We start from the raw sequence: 13,509 nt of genomic DNA on the forward strand, positions 1-13,509 counted from the left end.
ACATTCTTAAGGATGGCACAAACTTTTTTTAGCCAATGAAGCCATTTTTAGGAGGATTTTTGCAGCTTGGCCCTGATAAGGTGAGTGCCTACACACAATGTGTCCTTGTCGCCATGGTCCTGAATGACTCAAATGACTTGTAATGTGGCAGAAAGATTTTCACCTGTAGACTGTCAGTTTGAATCCGTCAAGCAACCAGAAGTTCCTGCTGCAAGAAATTTTATGCAAAAAACTCCAAGCAATGCTAGAAGAATATTAAGGCTGCATGTATAGTTGTATACTCAGGCAGGACTGTCATTCATTTTTAACATCCCCCTTTCGGCTACAGCATGATGATTCTGTCTTTAATAATTCAATCACATAGCACCCTTCAAGCAGTGTGGGACAGGCATTTCCCTCAAATCTGCAGAAATCTTTGCTTTGATGAACAGAAATCTTTATTCAGTTTCTGAGCTTCTGGGTAAGCTCATCCCAGTCTAAGTGAAAGAACACAAAAATACGCACATATTTGAATGACGCTGTACATCACAGTCACTGTCATGATGAAAATTTAGTTGTATTGAAAATGTCTTTCCTGAAAATCTATTGAATTAAAACACCAAAGCAGAAAGGAGAAATACTTGTTTTAACTATGTGAAAATGGGTCCCTTATATAATCAGAAATATTAGTGATTGCTAGTTGTAGGTTAAATAGCTTTTGCCTCCTGGGGTGTTTGCTTTCATCAAATGAAATACAAGAGAACTATATGCTCGTTTAGCCTTTCCACAGGAAAATCTGACTCTGTTCAGCTTTAAACTTAACAAGAATCTCTCCAAAAGACTGGTTCTGTTACCTTGATTTCTTGAAGAAACTATGCTTTTGAAGGTCTTCTGTTTCCTGCAGATCTCTCCACATATCAGCAAATTTTCCCACCTCCATTACTTTCCCTACTCCCTTACACCTGGAGCACAAAAATCTCCCCAAAACAGAGGGCTTTTGTCTATGCAAGTGGCTCAGGTTCACCCTCTCCAGGTACAGGTTCAGTTTTGAGGATAGTTTTGTTGAAGAGTTGATTGCTGGCTGAACCAACAGCTTTCTGTGCTCCCCATGAAAATAAAAAATAACTGAATGAAGATGGTTTCTCATGTGGTGGTCACTTGTACTGCTACTGATGCAGCCAGCAGAGTTTTTCTCTGTATGGTTGTATAGGGAATCTTCTGCAATGCCCTGAGTATTCTTTGAGGAAAATATGTGTTGTGAGTCCTGAAAAATCCTGCAATGCTTGGAATAGACAGAGCTGGCTAATGATCCCAATCGGCACTATCAGGTCAAGGCTTTTGGGAGCTGTTGGGTTGGAGGCGAACTCAAATTTAGTCATAGAGTACTGAAATTAAGAGAACTATTTTTTGCTTTAAATGAGGTGTTAATTATCCTAGCAATTGAAAGCAGACTAATTAACTTGGAGAGTGACTGACATCACTCAAGTAGAGCTGTAAGAAGTGCTGAGCCACTGAGGAAGCACATAGCAGAGTGCAGTCAAGGATCCCTGGTCCACTGAGGGGTCCCTGGTTTGTATGGTCATTTTGGCTGACATCTGGGAAGAGGACTGGGCTGCAGTGGTGTGTCCTGGCCAGAGACCTCCTGTGCTGGGGTCCCCCCGGCACACCTGGGCTGCTCCTGCAGCCACCAGCTCCAGCCTGGGCTCCAGCTCCCTCCTTGTCCCCATGTCCCTGTGCGCCCTGAGGGAGAAAGAAGAGCGATGGAGAAGCACCAGGATCCAGCAAGCACCTCTGTAATTCAGCATCAGCCTGGAAGGGAGGCTGGGAAATATTATTAACCAGAGTAGTGAACAGCTTCTGTTTCCTTGGAGCTATTGCTTTTGTCTCTAGCAGGGCTGCTTTGAATATTAAAGAAACTAATAGGGATCCAAATTAAAAACTGTGATTAATGTTGTGAACCAGCCTAGTGTGCTTACTCTGTGAGAAAGCAAGGGATAATAGAAAACAATCCAAAGTCTTGCCAAAGTGAACAAGTTCATTAAGTTGTATGGTGGCTGCTGCAACAAAGATAGATATTTTATAGTGCAAAGTAAATCCTATGTTGGCATTTAGCAGAAAGCTACTGTTCTGGTGAAAAGAGAAAACAAGTATTTTACGCATTTTCTTTTTTTTTCTTTTTAATTGTGTTGTGGGTTTTTTTTTGCTGGTAGTGTTGTTGAAGTCCAGAATACTCAGAATACTACTGTGACTATATCCTGCAATGATATGACGTGTTCATGAATATTATTTTTAGATGCAGCTTGGCCATTTTTTTTTTACAGGCATGGTATTAATTCAAAACCATTTCTTCTTGCTTCTGTTGTTATCTTCAGTTACCACCCCCATATCAGCCCCATGCTCTTCTGCATTCTTTCAGTTTTCTTTTCAAGACAAGTTCCAGCTATTGTATATAAATATCTTTTTAAAAATTTATTTGACTACTAAAGTAAATTTATTCTTCATGCAGCTTTTCTATATGATACATATGGCCACAAAATGACAGTAATTTTTTTTTTAATCAGCAGATGCTAAAAATGTTTATCCATTATGAAATACAGAAACAAAGATAATAGGGGATTAAACAAATAATGAATGTGTGTATGAGTATATCCATTTGTATATAAAAGCTTTAGCAGCAGACACAGCAAAGGGTTTGGAGCTTCTTCTAGCAGTGGCTCATGCAATCCAAGCTCCTGCTTAGCCTGAGTGTTCCCTTCACTCTCCCCATGTGGGTCAGGGCTGCAAGTACTGTTGCAGCATGAATATGTTGAGTTTATTGGGGTAGAAGCCATTTCTCTGCTAAAGACCCTCATTAGGTCTTTCCATGTCCTTTCTGTGCAGATACAGGTCTCCCCCATAAAGATAAATGGTCATCTGAATATTTTTTGAACATCATAAAAAGCAGACACTAAACCCTTCCATAAATTAACAAAAAAATAAAAAACACACAAACCAAATGACCAACAAAATTACCTGTGGAAAATATATGCAAGTTGTTTCTGCTTGCAAGCTCTTACCTCTTAACACCTTAAGAGGTGTTAAGCAGCCACAGCTTACAGAATTACAACATTTAGAGTGCTGAAAAATCCAGTGATAATATGAGACAGTTCATTTAAACCTACGTGCTCGATGTTCTCAGTATTGGCTCCTGTTTCTGGTTTTATCAGTCGTGGCCTGTCCAAAACTGAAGAAAGGAAACCTTTTGGTATTGTTTTGCAACTACTGGAAAAATTTCACATGGTGAAAGTTGATACAAACACATCAATTTTGTTCAGAGCCAGAAAGTCTTTGCAACAGTTATGGTGAGACCGTGTGACACAATACAGTTTGGACAGGGTTTTATAAGTATTGAAAATTAATCTAAATTTGTTTCTGCAGAAATTATTCCAACAGCAGTTCCATGGCATTGAGACCTTTCATTTCCTAGCTTTGAAAAGTGACACTCACCTGCTTTCTAATAAGCTAAGTAATTGCTAATGAGCACGTGTGAGACCTCAAGGATATTCCTTTTACATCTGTAGAGTGTCTGTTATGCTCCATGCAATGAGAAGGAACCATTCCCATATTTTCACTTAAATTCCAAGAATAGCTAGACTTTCATTCAAAGAATCTGAAAAAAGAAGATCCATGAAACTCAAACAGCAATTTTCTAAAGGTGATGACTTTCTGCTGCTACTGTCAGTCATGGCTGTGAGTGGTCCTTGAGATTAGCAGATAAAGGCACCCTGCACTGCTGGGGGAGCAGGGCTATCCAGTGTGAGCCTGCTTTAGGAGGTGGCAGGAAAACAGAAGTGTGATGCCCTTGCTGGAGCTGAAGTGTCCATTAATGCAGAATTATGCTGCTGAGTCTCCAATCATGTTGTCATGAAAGGGGTTTCACTGGAAATCTGGCTACATTGTAGAGAGAGATGCTGAGCCTGGAGATCCCAATTTCATTGCCCAGGGGGCTGAATTGGGGAGACACCAACCTCAAGGTTAGTTGGCAGACCAGAAAGCTGGGAGAGCATCCTGGACCAGGCACAGAAACTGAATTCTGCCCCTGAATAATTTGGTAAAAGGATGTGTGGTTGAGTCTCCTCATGACAGCAGAATGTAAGGTAACCAAACAGGACTGGCTGTTTATTTAAATGAGACTTCAGCAACTTGCAGTTCTCCCAGACTTCTGCATGTGTGTCTTCTCCAAAGGAAACCCTGAGCAGCTTTCTTTAACAGAGTTTTTACCTCTTCACGGGTCAGTGTAAATACTGAAGGCAATATTTAGTCTAACTTATGTCCCAAGAAATAAAGAATTCTATGTTTGTGGGTTGTATGTGTCTTCAAATTTGTAGACTGTTCAGCAAATAGGAAATCCACAGTCTAGAAAATGTAAAGCTGCTTTTACACTGTGTTCAGGATATATGGTACAGTGGTCTCAGTGACAAAAATTTAAGTGTTTAAGGATGGAGGTATTGATATCAGCAAAATAAAACAGAGAGATGGTTTATTAGATTTACCAGGTTAGCACTTCATTTACATAACATTGTCCTATCTATTTTATAGCAGACAGTGATGGCACTCCTGATTTTATATCTTACTGAAATGTTTTTCCTTTTTCTTGCTACTCCATGAAATGTGAATTTAAGTCTAACCTGAAGAATGAAGTTCTGCACAATAATATTCTGTCATCACTTATGGATAAAACCATTTGTTTAGTTTTATACACAGATGAGAGAAGATTTTTCACTTTAGTTTGGTATTTGATGACTAAAGAAAGCTTAAGTAAAAAGGAGAAGGAAGTGAAATTTACAGCCTGAGGGTAAACTCAAATCCAGATTTCCCTGCCCAGACATTACCTGCTAGAATAGTTTTTCAGCTCACTCAGGAGACACCAAGCTACCTCCTCTGCAGGAAATATCGTTGATATTCTAAGGACTTTATTTTTCATGGAGTAGTATAGAGAGTGGTCACCTGTAGAATTTGTAATAGAATAAAGGACTGTATTGTTCATATTCAAGCAGATCTTAGAGAAAGAAAGATTCTTTGGGCTACTGTCGTGGTTTGATGCTGGCGCAATGGCAGTGCCCCCATGAAAATACACTCTCCCTGGTGTCTACTGTGAGATGTGACCAGGAATAGAGCAAAGCAGGCTCTAGCTTAGGAATAAAATGAAAAAAAAAACTTTATTAACTTACAATATATAAAAGAAACACACAGAATTCAGGATGAAAACCTTCCAAACATTTTTCCTTCCCCCATCAAATTCCCAATACATCACAGTAAGACAAAACCTTGGATTCTCAATTCAGTTACCATCCCTCAGATCACCAACTCTCAGTCCATCACCACCCTTCAGATAATCAATTCTGAGTTCATCAAGAAGAGAGGAGTCCCTCTTGTGCCATAGGCTTCCCCAGGAAACACCGTTGAAACCTCGTGTGTTTCCATGTCACTCGTGGCACCGCCCAGAGATCATTTGCCATCGTGACATCTTCCTTCCATGTCCAGTGCTCTCACCACTGTGCATGGACCAGAGCTGCTTCTAGGGTTTTCCTTTTAAGGGTGCTTTGCCCAATTCCAAAAAGAGCACAGTCTCTCACTTTTGGGACACCTGTCCCTCGCAAATTTCACCCCCTGGGGCCAAGGGGTCTCAAGAACAGAGATCATCTCCTTCACTGAAGGTCGAGGGCACCACCACGCTCCTCACCCGTCGTCTCTGTTCACGCATTCTTTCACATAACAACACTGAACTCTCTTGGCTCCGCGCCATTGCCTCCCCCTAAATGCAGTCTCTGTGTCACAGGAAAAATGGTTCTGTCCATGGCTATACAAGAAAAGTCCAGCCAAAAGCCACTCCATCATATCCTGACACCTAGAATTCTTCTCAACTTCTCTCAAACATCTTTCACTTGCACAAACTTGCATCACACTTGCCCATTTCCTGCTATTCATCGCTATCTCTCTTCTCACTCAGCTCCAGAAGGATCAGCATTTGTAAGGTTTCCATCATCCAAGAAAAGGGTTAAAAATCTCAGGCTCTGCCTGTCCAGAACTCCCACGCTGTCCTGCCAGGCACCTTCTGCTGTAGCAACTCCCCTTCTCCTTCTCAGCTGGCTGTGCTATCAAATTTCAAGGTGGCACAAGCACAGACACCGTCTCTCTCTCTCTCTCTCACTCTCTCTCTCTCTCTCTCTCTCCTGGGAGAGGGGTAGCTGCCTGATGCCTCTTGGTGCTCTTCCACCCTTCCATCCTCAGGGCCTTTACCTCCCTTCTCTGTCGAAGGCCTTGGCTCACCTCCCCCAGCCTCATCGCTTCCCCTCCCCTGCTCAGCTGCAGCAGCTGGGCAGGGGAGAGGTCTGAACTCTTCACTCACCAGAACCCAAGAGAAAGTTTTCCTGGGAGTTCTCTGCTTTTAACCCCCTGTGTTCTCAGAGGTGTATCCATGTCCTCAGTGGCCACACCAGGTGCCAATATTCAAATCTGAGCACCTATTGACTTGACCCCAGCATCCCAAAAAAACTCATGTGCTCTCCAACCACAGCAGCTACTTAGAAAGTATACTCTGTTAAACCCATGGCAAATTCCCTGTGATTTGGGTCGAAATAGTGAACAATTTGGGTAATGCTTACCCTACACACACCACATCCAGGGTTGGTTCAATCCTGTGTCAGAATTAAATGAATTCCTTGCTATGCAACTGTGTGGGCTGACCCTGGCTGGACACCAGGTGCCCACCAAAGGCACTCTATCACTGCCCTGCTCAGCTAGAGAAAATATAATGAAATGCTCATAGGCTGAGAAAAGGACAGGAAGAGATCATGAATTACAATCATGGGCGAAACAGACAACTTAGGCTAAATTAATTTAATTTACTGGCAGTTAAATTGGAGTTGGGTAATGAGAGGTAAAAATTGAAGCCTGAAGCACCTCATGTCATTAAAGACCCACAGACAGCTTAACAGAGACCATAATGCAAACTTCCCACCAGTGCTGGTGTCAGACTGGCCTACAACATGGGCCCCCATTGGTCCCTTAGGGCCAGCACAGGACACAGTGTGCTCTCAAACTGATGAGCTGAAAACTATTCACCAAATATGAAATGGCTATTATTTGTCCAAAACAGGTGACCAGTGCTATCAAACATGATACTGGCTGCATTGTCAGAATTGCAACAGAAATAGAACAAACTTCTGAACATCATTGGTATGGTGCTTTTATGAGATATGCACCATCTGCAAATGGTGAATTGCATCTCATATTACATCCTATGATCGTTGTACTATTGTGCTGCATTTTATTAGTTTTGCTGGTAATATATTTTTATGTCTACGTTTATCACATATCTCTGTGTGTTGGAAAAATGAATCACCAGTTGTTACCTGATTTGAGCATATGTGAGGGCCCAAATCTTCCCCTGAGCAAGGTAAGAGGACTAACAGCTCCACCCCTCACCTAGGCTCTGTTTTTTCTCAGAGGTTTGTGGCAAGGAGCAAGGGTGACTGTCCATTCTACTCTGACTTTGGCCCAACATACAGCTGATGTCACACACAACATGTGGTGCGACATCACTGAGGCACAGAGAGAGCAACATGTAAGTTGGAGAGTTTATGACCTGGAGAATTTGTGAATTAATAAGTGACGAATTAGAGAATTCATGTTTTCTGAATAAAGAGCATTGAGCCCCATTTTTTTTTTTTTTAATATTTAATGAGGTCCTGATATAAAGTTTAACTTGTTGATTATGTCATCGTGTAAACTGAGATATCCAAACAGTGTATGACATTTTGGTATGTGGTAGAAGTAAAAAAACAGAAAAGGAAAACTGTCCTTTTCTTTTCTTCAACTTATGAATCTCTCTGATTACTAAGGATTATTCAGTTTAGATATGAGACCAATGCATCATAAGTTACCTGTAAATCAATGTAAACAGTTTAGTAAAATATTTCTTTTTAAAGGAAGGCATCTCTGTTCTGGCCTTTGAGGATAAGAAAAATCTTTGCCAAGGAACCTAAGCTAGGTAAGAGTTAAAGTTTCTCCCATTTCTTTGTCTGTCACTATTTCTGTAGGTGTTAGGAGATCTACTTTGAGACATGTCTTGATCCAGAAAGGCTGAGGTGAAGTAAGGTTGTTTGCATTTGTGCTTTGTGAGGGTTTACTTAAAACAAATTATTCAAGTTCAGATGTTTAAACATTTGCTCTTTTTCTGCTTTCAGCTTATGAAAATAATTTCTATCTATAAAAGAGATCTTAGTGTTCTCTGAGGACTTGTGCTGCTGTAAAATTTGTCAGTCTTTCCTCCTTTGCTTCCCTGCCTCTGTCCTTATCTAGGGAATTTTCCTCTGCAAAGTAGACTACAAAGCTTACAGCATGCCATGCATATCTTACATGCTGTCCTGGGAGTCAGCTGCAGAGTCACCATTTCTGTCTGTTGTCCAGTCAATGAAAATAGATTCTCAGTCCTACGATTACGAATCACAACATGAGTCCTGGCTGCCTTGCCTGACTTTGCCTGCTTTATATGAGCAAAAGGGAAGATGGAAGGGGCTGGGTTTTCAAAGGAAAAGGATACACCACTAGCTAGTTACTGAGCCAATATGTGAATTTTAAAGCCACTCAGCAACTTTCAGTGGAAAACCTCCTTTCCTTTCTTAAAAAGAAGCTCTACAATTATTTGGTGTTTGACAAGAAAGCAGACTGTCTGAAAGTGCTCTGGAGAAGCTGCTTCCCAGCAATCTCACAGGCAGTGCTTGCTCATTAGTAGGAGTCACTGGCGAGCAGCGACTCCGCCGCCGTCCCTGGAGCGCTGTCAGTCAGCACCTTTGATTGCTGGGGATTGCTCAAAGAAGAAACAAATGTTTCCCTTCACCTGATGCACCAGAGAAAAACAGCAATTACCCAAACATTGCATCTTGCTGTGACAGCCTCTTGCCTTCTGTGTGTGAGGCCGAGTGCCACTCCTGGAGAAGAGGAGTGATTCACTTCACTGTGCTGTGTACTTCAGAGTGCTGTGTCCAGTTCTGAGCCCTCGGTTTGGGAAGGACATTGAGACACTTCAGTGTGTCCAGAGGAGGCAAGGAGGCTGGTGAGGGGCCTGGAACACAAACACTGTGAGGAACAACTGAGGGAGCTGGGGGTGTTTAGCCTGGAGAAAAGGAGACTCAGGGTGACCTTACAGCTCTCTACAATTCCCTGAAAGGTGGCTGTAGCCAGGTGGGTGTTGGTCTCTTCCTCCAGGCAGCAACTGACAGAACCAGAGGGCACAGTCTCAAGCTGCACCAAGGGCTGGATATTAGGAAAAGGTTTTTTATGGAAAGAGTGATAAAATTCTGAAATGAATGGCCTGCCTGGGGAGGCGGTGGAGTCGCCATCCCTGGATGTGTTTACAAAAAGACTAGATATGGCACTCAATGCCATGGTTTAGTAGAGGTGTTAGGGCTGGGTTAGACTCAATGATCTTGAAGGTCTCTTCCAGCCTAGTCATCCTGTGAGTTCTGTGAATTCAGTGTGTTGGGATGTGCTCCATCCCTGACGTGCCTGGGTTTCTGTGACGAGTGCCCCAGCAATGGGTTAAAGTGTGGTGAGAGGGGGAACTCAGGGAGCCTAAATTGCAGAAGGGATTAGTAGCCCTGTTACACAAGACTGCAGGTTTAATTCAAAGGCATGTTGAGCCCACACCTCTTTTGTGTCTGACACCTTTATCTCGCTCATAATAACATCACAGTTGAGGGAAAGTGATTGTGGAATTCACCTGCATTTTCCTTGTACATTTTATTGCCTGTTCCTTTAGAAATTCAGTAATCATTTGGCAGAGAGTCTGGTAGCAAAACCAGACCAATAAACTGAAAGTTGGCCATTACATTTGGTTTGCTTGCACATGAGTAAACAGCACAAAAAAGAAGCAGCAATACACAGTCCAGTGAGAAAATGGCAATTTTAAGAGCAAACAAGTACATAAAGAAGTAAAAGCAAGGGAGGTGCAAAAGGAATTCTGCAGAGAGGTGGCAAAGAAATATTCTTGCAGTGTGGAGGTCTTAAAGGTCTGTCTGTTTGAGGCCTGACAGCCCTGCAGAAGCTGAGGCCCATTTTTTTGTTGACTCTGCCATGGGACGATCATCTCTGACAAAGCGAGCTGCTGGGCTCAGAATTCCTGTAGGATTTCTCATGAACACTTGTCAGGTTTCATTAGTCAATGTCCTTGCTGTACTATGGCATGAATCCACATGCAGGTCCATGGGAAGTGGCTAATGAAGGTTTTCAAGTTTCAAGTAGCAGCCTGACAATGGAAAACCAATATGTGGATACAAGACCTCTCAGCTGCTTGCAAAGAAGAAAAGGGAAGTACTCCTTGTGGTCTCAACAAGGAAGAACAAAAAGCATGGGGGAGATGTGTTCTGACATCTGGTTTGTGTTGCTGCAAGTCATCCCTGCACAGCCTTCCCTCTGGGCTGGGGTGACCTGAGGCTGTTCAGAACTGTGGCTGTGGTTTGTCACAGGTCTAAGTGACAATACTTTTGGGTTTTGGATTTTGTCCTGTTGCTTGTGTCATAAATTGTTTGCATAATAATCATCAGTGAGCAAGTGGGAAGTACAAAAGTGCAATTCATTATCCTCAGGAGAGAGAGAGTATAATTTTGAGGCATTCCCAAAGCTCAGGATGACCAGATTTCCATTGATATGCCCAGAGTTCCTGTAAGAGTAACTACACCTGGGCTGTTTTACACACAGAAATCCTGGACAAGTCATTGAGTATCACTTCCCATTTCATACCTATAGCACCCCAGACAAGTCTGACTGTGAGCAGTCCTGAGGCAGCAGGTCCCCTTCATCCCACAGGTGATGGACGTGCTGGGCATGTGCATGTGGTGTTTCTGGGGGTTGCACACCCTGGGCAGAATCAGACTTCAGGACACACAGGCTGATGTGATGGTCTTGGTAAGGAGAGATAGCATTTGGGTCTGAGCTTTAGTATCTTCTCCACAAAGCACTCACTGAGGCCAACTTGCTGATCAAAGTCTACACAGAAGCCCACAAACACGAATTAACTGTATCCTACTGAATATTCAGGCTTGATTTTACAGCAAGTAACTGAGGAGAACATTTAATGGACATTAAAATTCTTCTGATTCTGAATGAATGATTCACACAGGTTGAGATTTGCTGTGAATTTAGCTGCTTCTTCAGCTCATGAGCTTTTAACAAGTAACATGCAGCTTTCTCTATATTCTTTGTTTTTCACTTTTATCAAGTAAGGCCTTAAATGCAGACCAAACTAGGGGCATGACAAAGAATTTCTGTGCTGGAATCTGACCCTGCATTAATTTATATGTCATTTTCTTTCCTCAAGAGATGGAATTATAAATAGTCTGAGAGAAGCATTGACTACTGAGTGTGTGATTTCAAGTAGTCCATGTGTGCTGTGTTCTGGTACATGGTGTAGCTGACAGATGCTTTGAACTCTGGTAGTCAGAGAGACACTCAAATCTGCACTCATGGTTTTGTGCCTTCTCAAGAGGCAGGGAGAATGCTAGGGCAAGATGGCAGATGGTGAAATTTATGATGGTTCAGGAAATGTTAAATATGCTTTTTTGGGGCTAAGGACATCCTGCCAATTAATTATTCTTGAGTAAAATTCTAACATGAGGCCTTAACTGGCCACAGTTTCTGTCAAGTCCGTATAGTTTCAGCTGTGAAGTATTTCACAATGCTGTAGTCTGACAAATTACATTTCTCCTGTGCTACGACACTGCTGATACCATTTGGGAGTTTTGTTTCTCTACTTTGTGGAAAAAAATAAAAAACTTAAATTCTAAGGAGGACAAGTTTAATTTATTTTCTAAAAGCATTAAGGGGAGACATAGGTCACAGGCTTGGGCAAAGTACACTGGTTATCATGCCATAAAAGGTATTTCTCTGGGGGTTTGATATTCTTTCCCACCAAAACACCTAAAGCACTTCAAAAGCTTTATTTCTTTTAACTATCCTGGGTGTGGGGTTTTTTTGTTTGTTTGTTTGTTTGTGTGGTTTGGGTTTTTTTTCCAAATAGTAAAATTTGAATGGTGCTGCAGGGATATGACATATAACAGCCTGGGGCTAGAAAAAATACAAAAGTATTGATGCAGAACTGTGCAGAGTTGTTGTGTATGGCCAAAGGATATCTGCTTGTGGACTTTAGCAGGGCAGATAGTATTTGCATTTCTTCTCTATTGATTTTCCTTCCTGGCCTTGAGGGGCCCCAGAGAAAGTGAAAAGGCTTGGTGTTTCTCAACCCTCTTAATACAGACATACCTAAAATGATTTGTCTAAAATTTCCATGGCACTGCAGAGAACTGACCCTAAAGCACCCCACTTGCACCCTCAACATAGGCAAGAAGAGAGAAAGACATCACTGGTGACAGTGAACTCACTTTCAAGTCCTGCCTTGGTGCCCTGGAGTCAGATATGGGATACGTGCTCTGCCTGTGATAAGACAGCATCTAGTAGAAAGCTGAGATAGTTTTTTTTCTTCAGCTTTCCCAGGTAGGAATGTGGGCTTGGATCTTGCACTGGATCCCTTCTTCTCCATCCAGGCAGCTCCACAGCAGCTCTTGTCACGCCTCAGGGTAACAGAGCAACTTGTTTATCTGCTGCAATGAGCACTGCTGAGTCTTCAGAGGAGTGGAATTACATTCTGCATGGTGACTTGGGCTGCAGCCATGTTACTAAACATTGGCTAAAATTTCCCCTGCTTGTTGCCCTCACTTTATCCCCCATTAGTGGGAGCAATGTTAGGGGCAGTAACACAGAAAAATCTGCAGAAAATGTTGGCATTTTATCCACTCTCTTGTCTTGCTGTCTTCAGCTGGATGGCATGGTGCTGCAAATATTGTAAATATTAGCCTATGCTTGTGTTGTTCTCCCTGTTGGTTCTTCTGGCAAAGCTTTGGTTAATTTTTTTTTGTAGGGGTGGGTAAGACAACAAATCTTTCTGCTCCCATTCAGCAGCAGACAGTTCCCTTTATTCAAAATTTAACTTTAAAAAGAGATCAAACACAGTTTCAGGGTTCCTTAGGATTTTCAGTGCTTGGTTTTGGGAGCCAGTGAGGAAGACTGTCATGTTTCTGGTTTCATAGAAGCTGCAGCTTTTGCTGGCACAGCTCTGAGCAGGTTAGCTCAGCCTGGATGCACGTGGGGTGAGGAACAGCTGCAGAGCCAGAGAGGGGCTGCCAACCTGTGGACAAGGATGTGGTGGATTTTCAGTCTTTGTACACAATGCCAGTTTGAAATCTTTTGTTTAGCCAGTTTTAGGCACAGGAAGCTGGGTGCATGGTCTGTAGATGTAGTAACAACCTGTTACTGCACTTACAGACCATGCACCCACCCACCCTGTGGATCTGTGCCATTCCCATGGTCTTCAGAGGTTACACAGTCTGACCTCCTGCCATTCATGACCTGTGCAATTTGTGTCATCAGGGGAATTGTTTGGACAGAGGAAAAGCGCTTAATTAGGAGAATAGACTTCCTTCAGGACAAAAATGG

Source organism: Agelaius phoeniceus, chromosome 1 (assembly GCF_051311805.1).
Source record: "Agelaius phoeniceus isolate bAgePho1 chromosome 1, bAgePho1.hap1, whole genome shotgun sequence".
NCBI classification, from domain to species: domain Eukaryota; kingdom Metazoa; phylum Chordata; class Aves; order Passeriformes; family Icteridae; genus Agelaius; species Agelaius phoeniceus.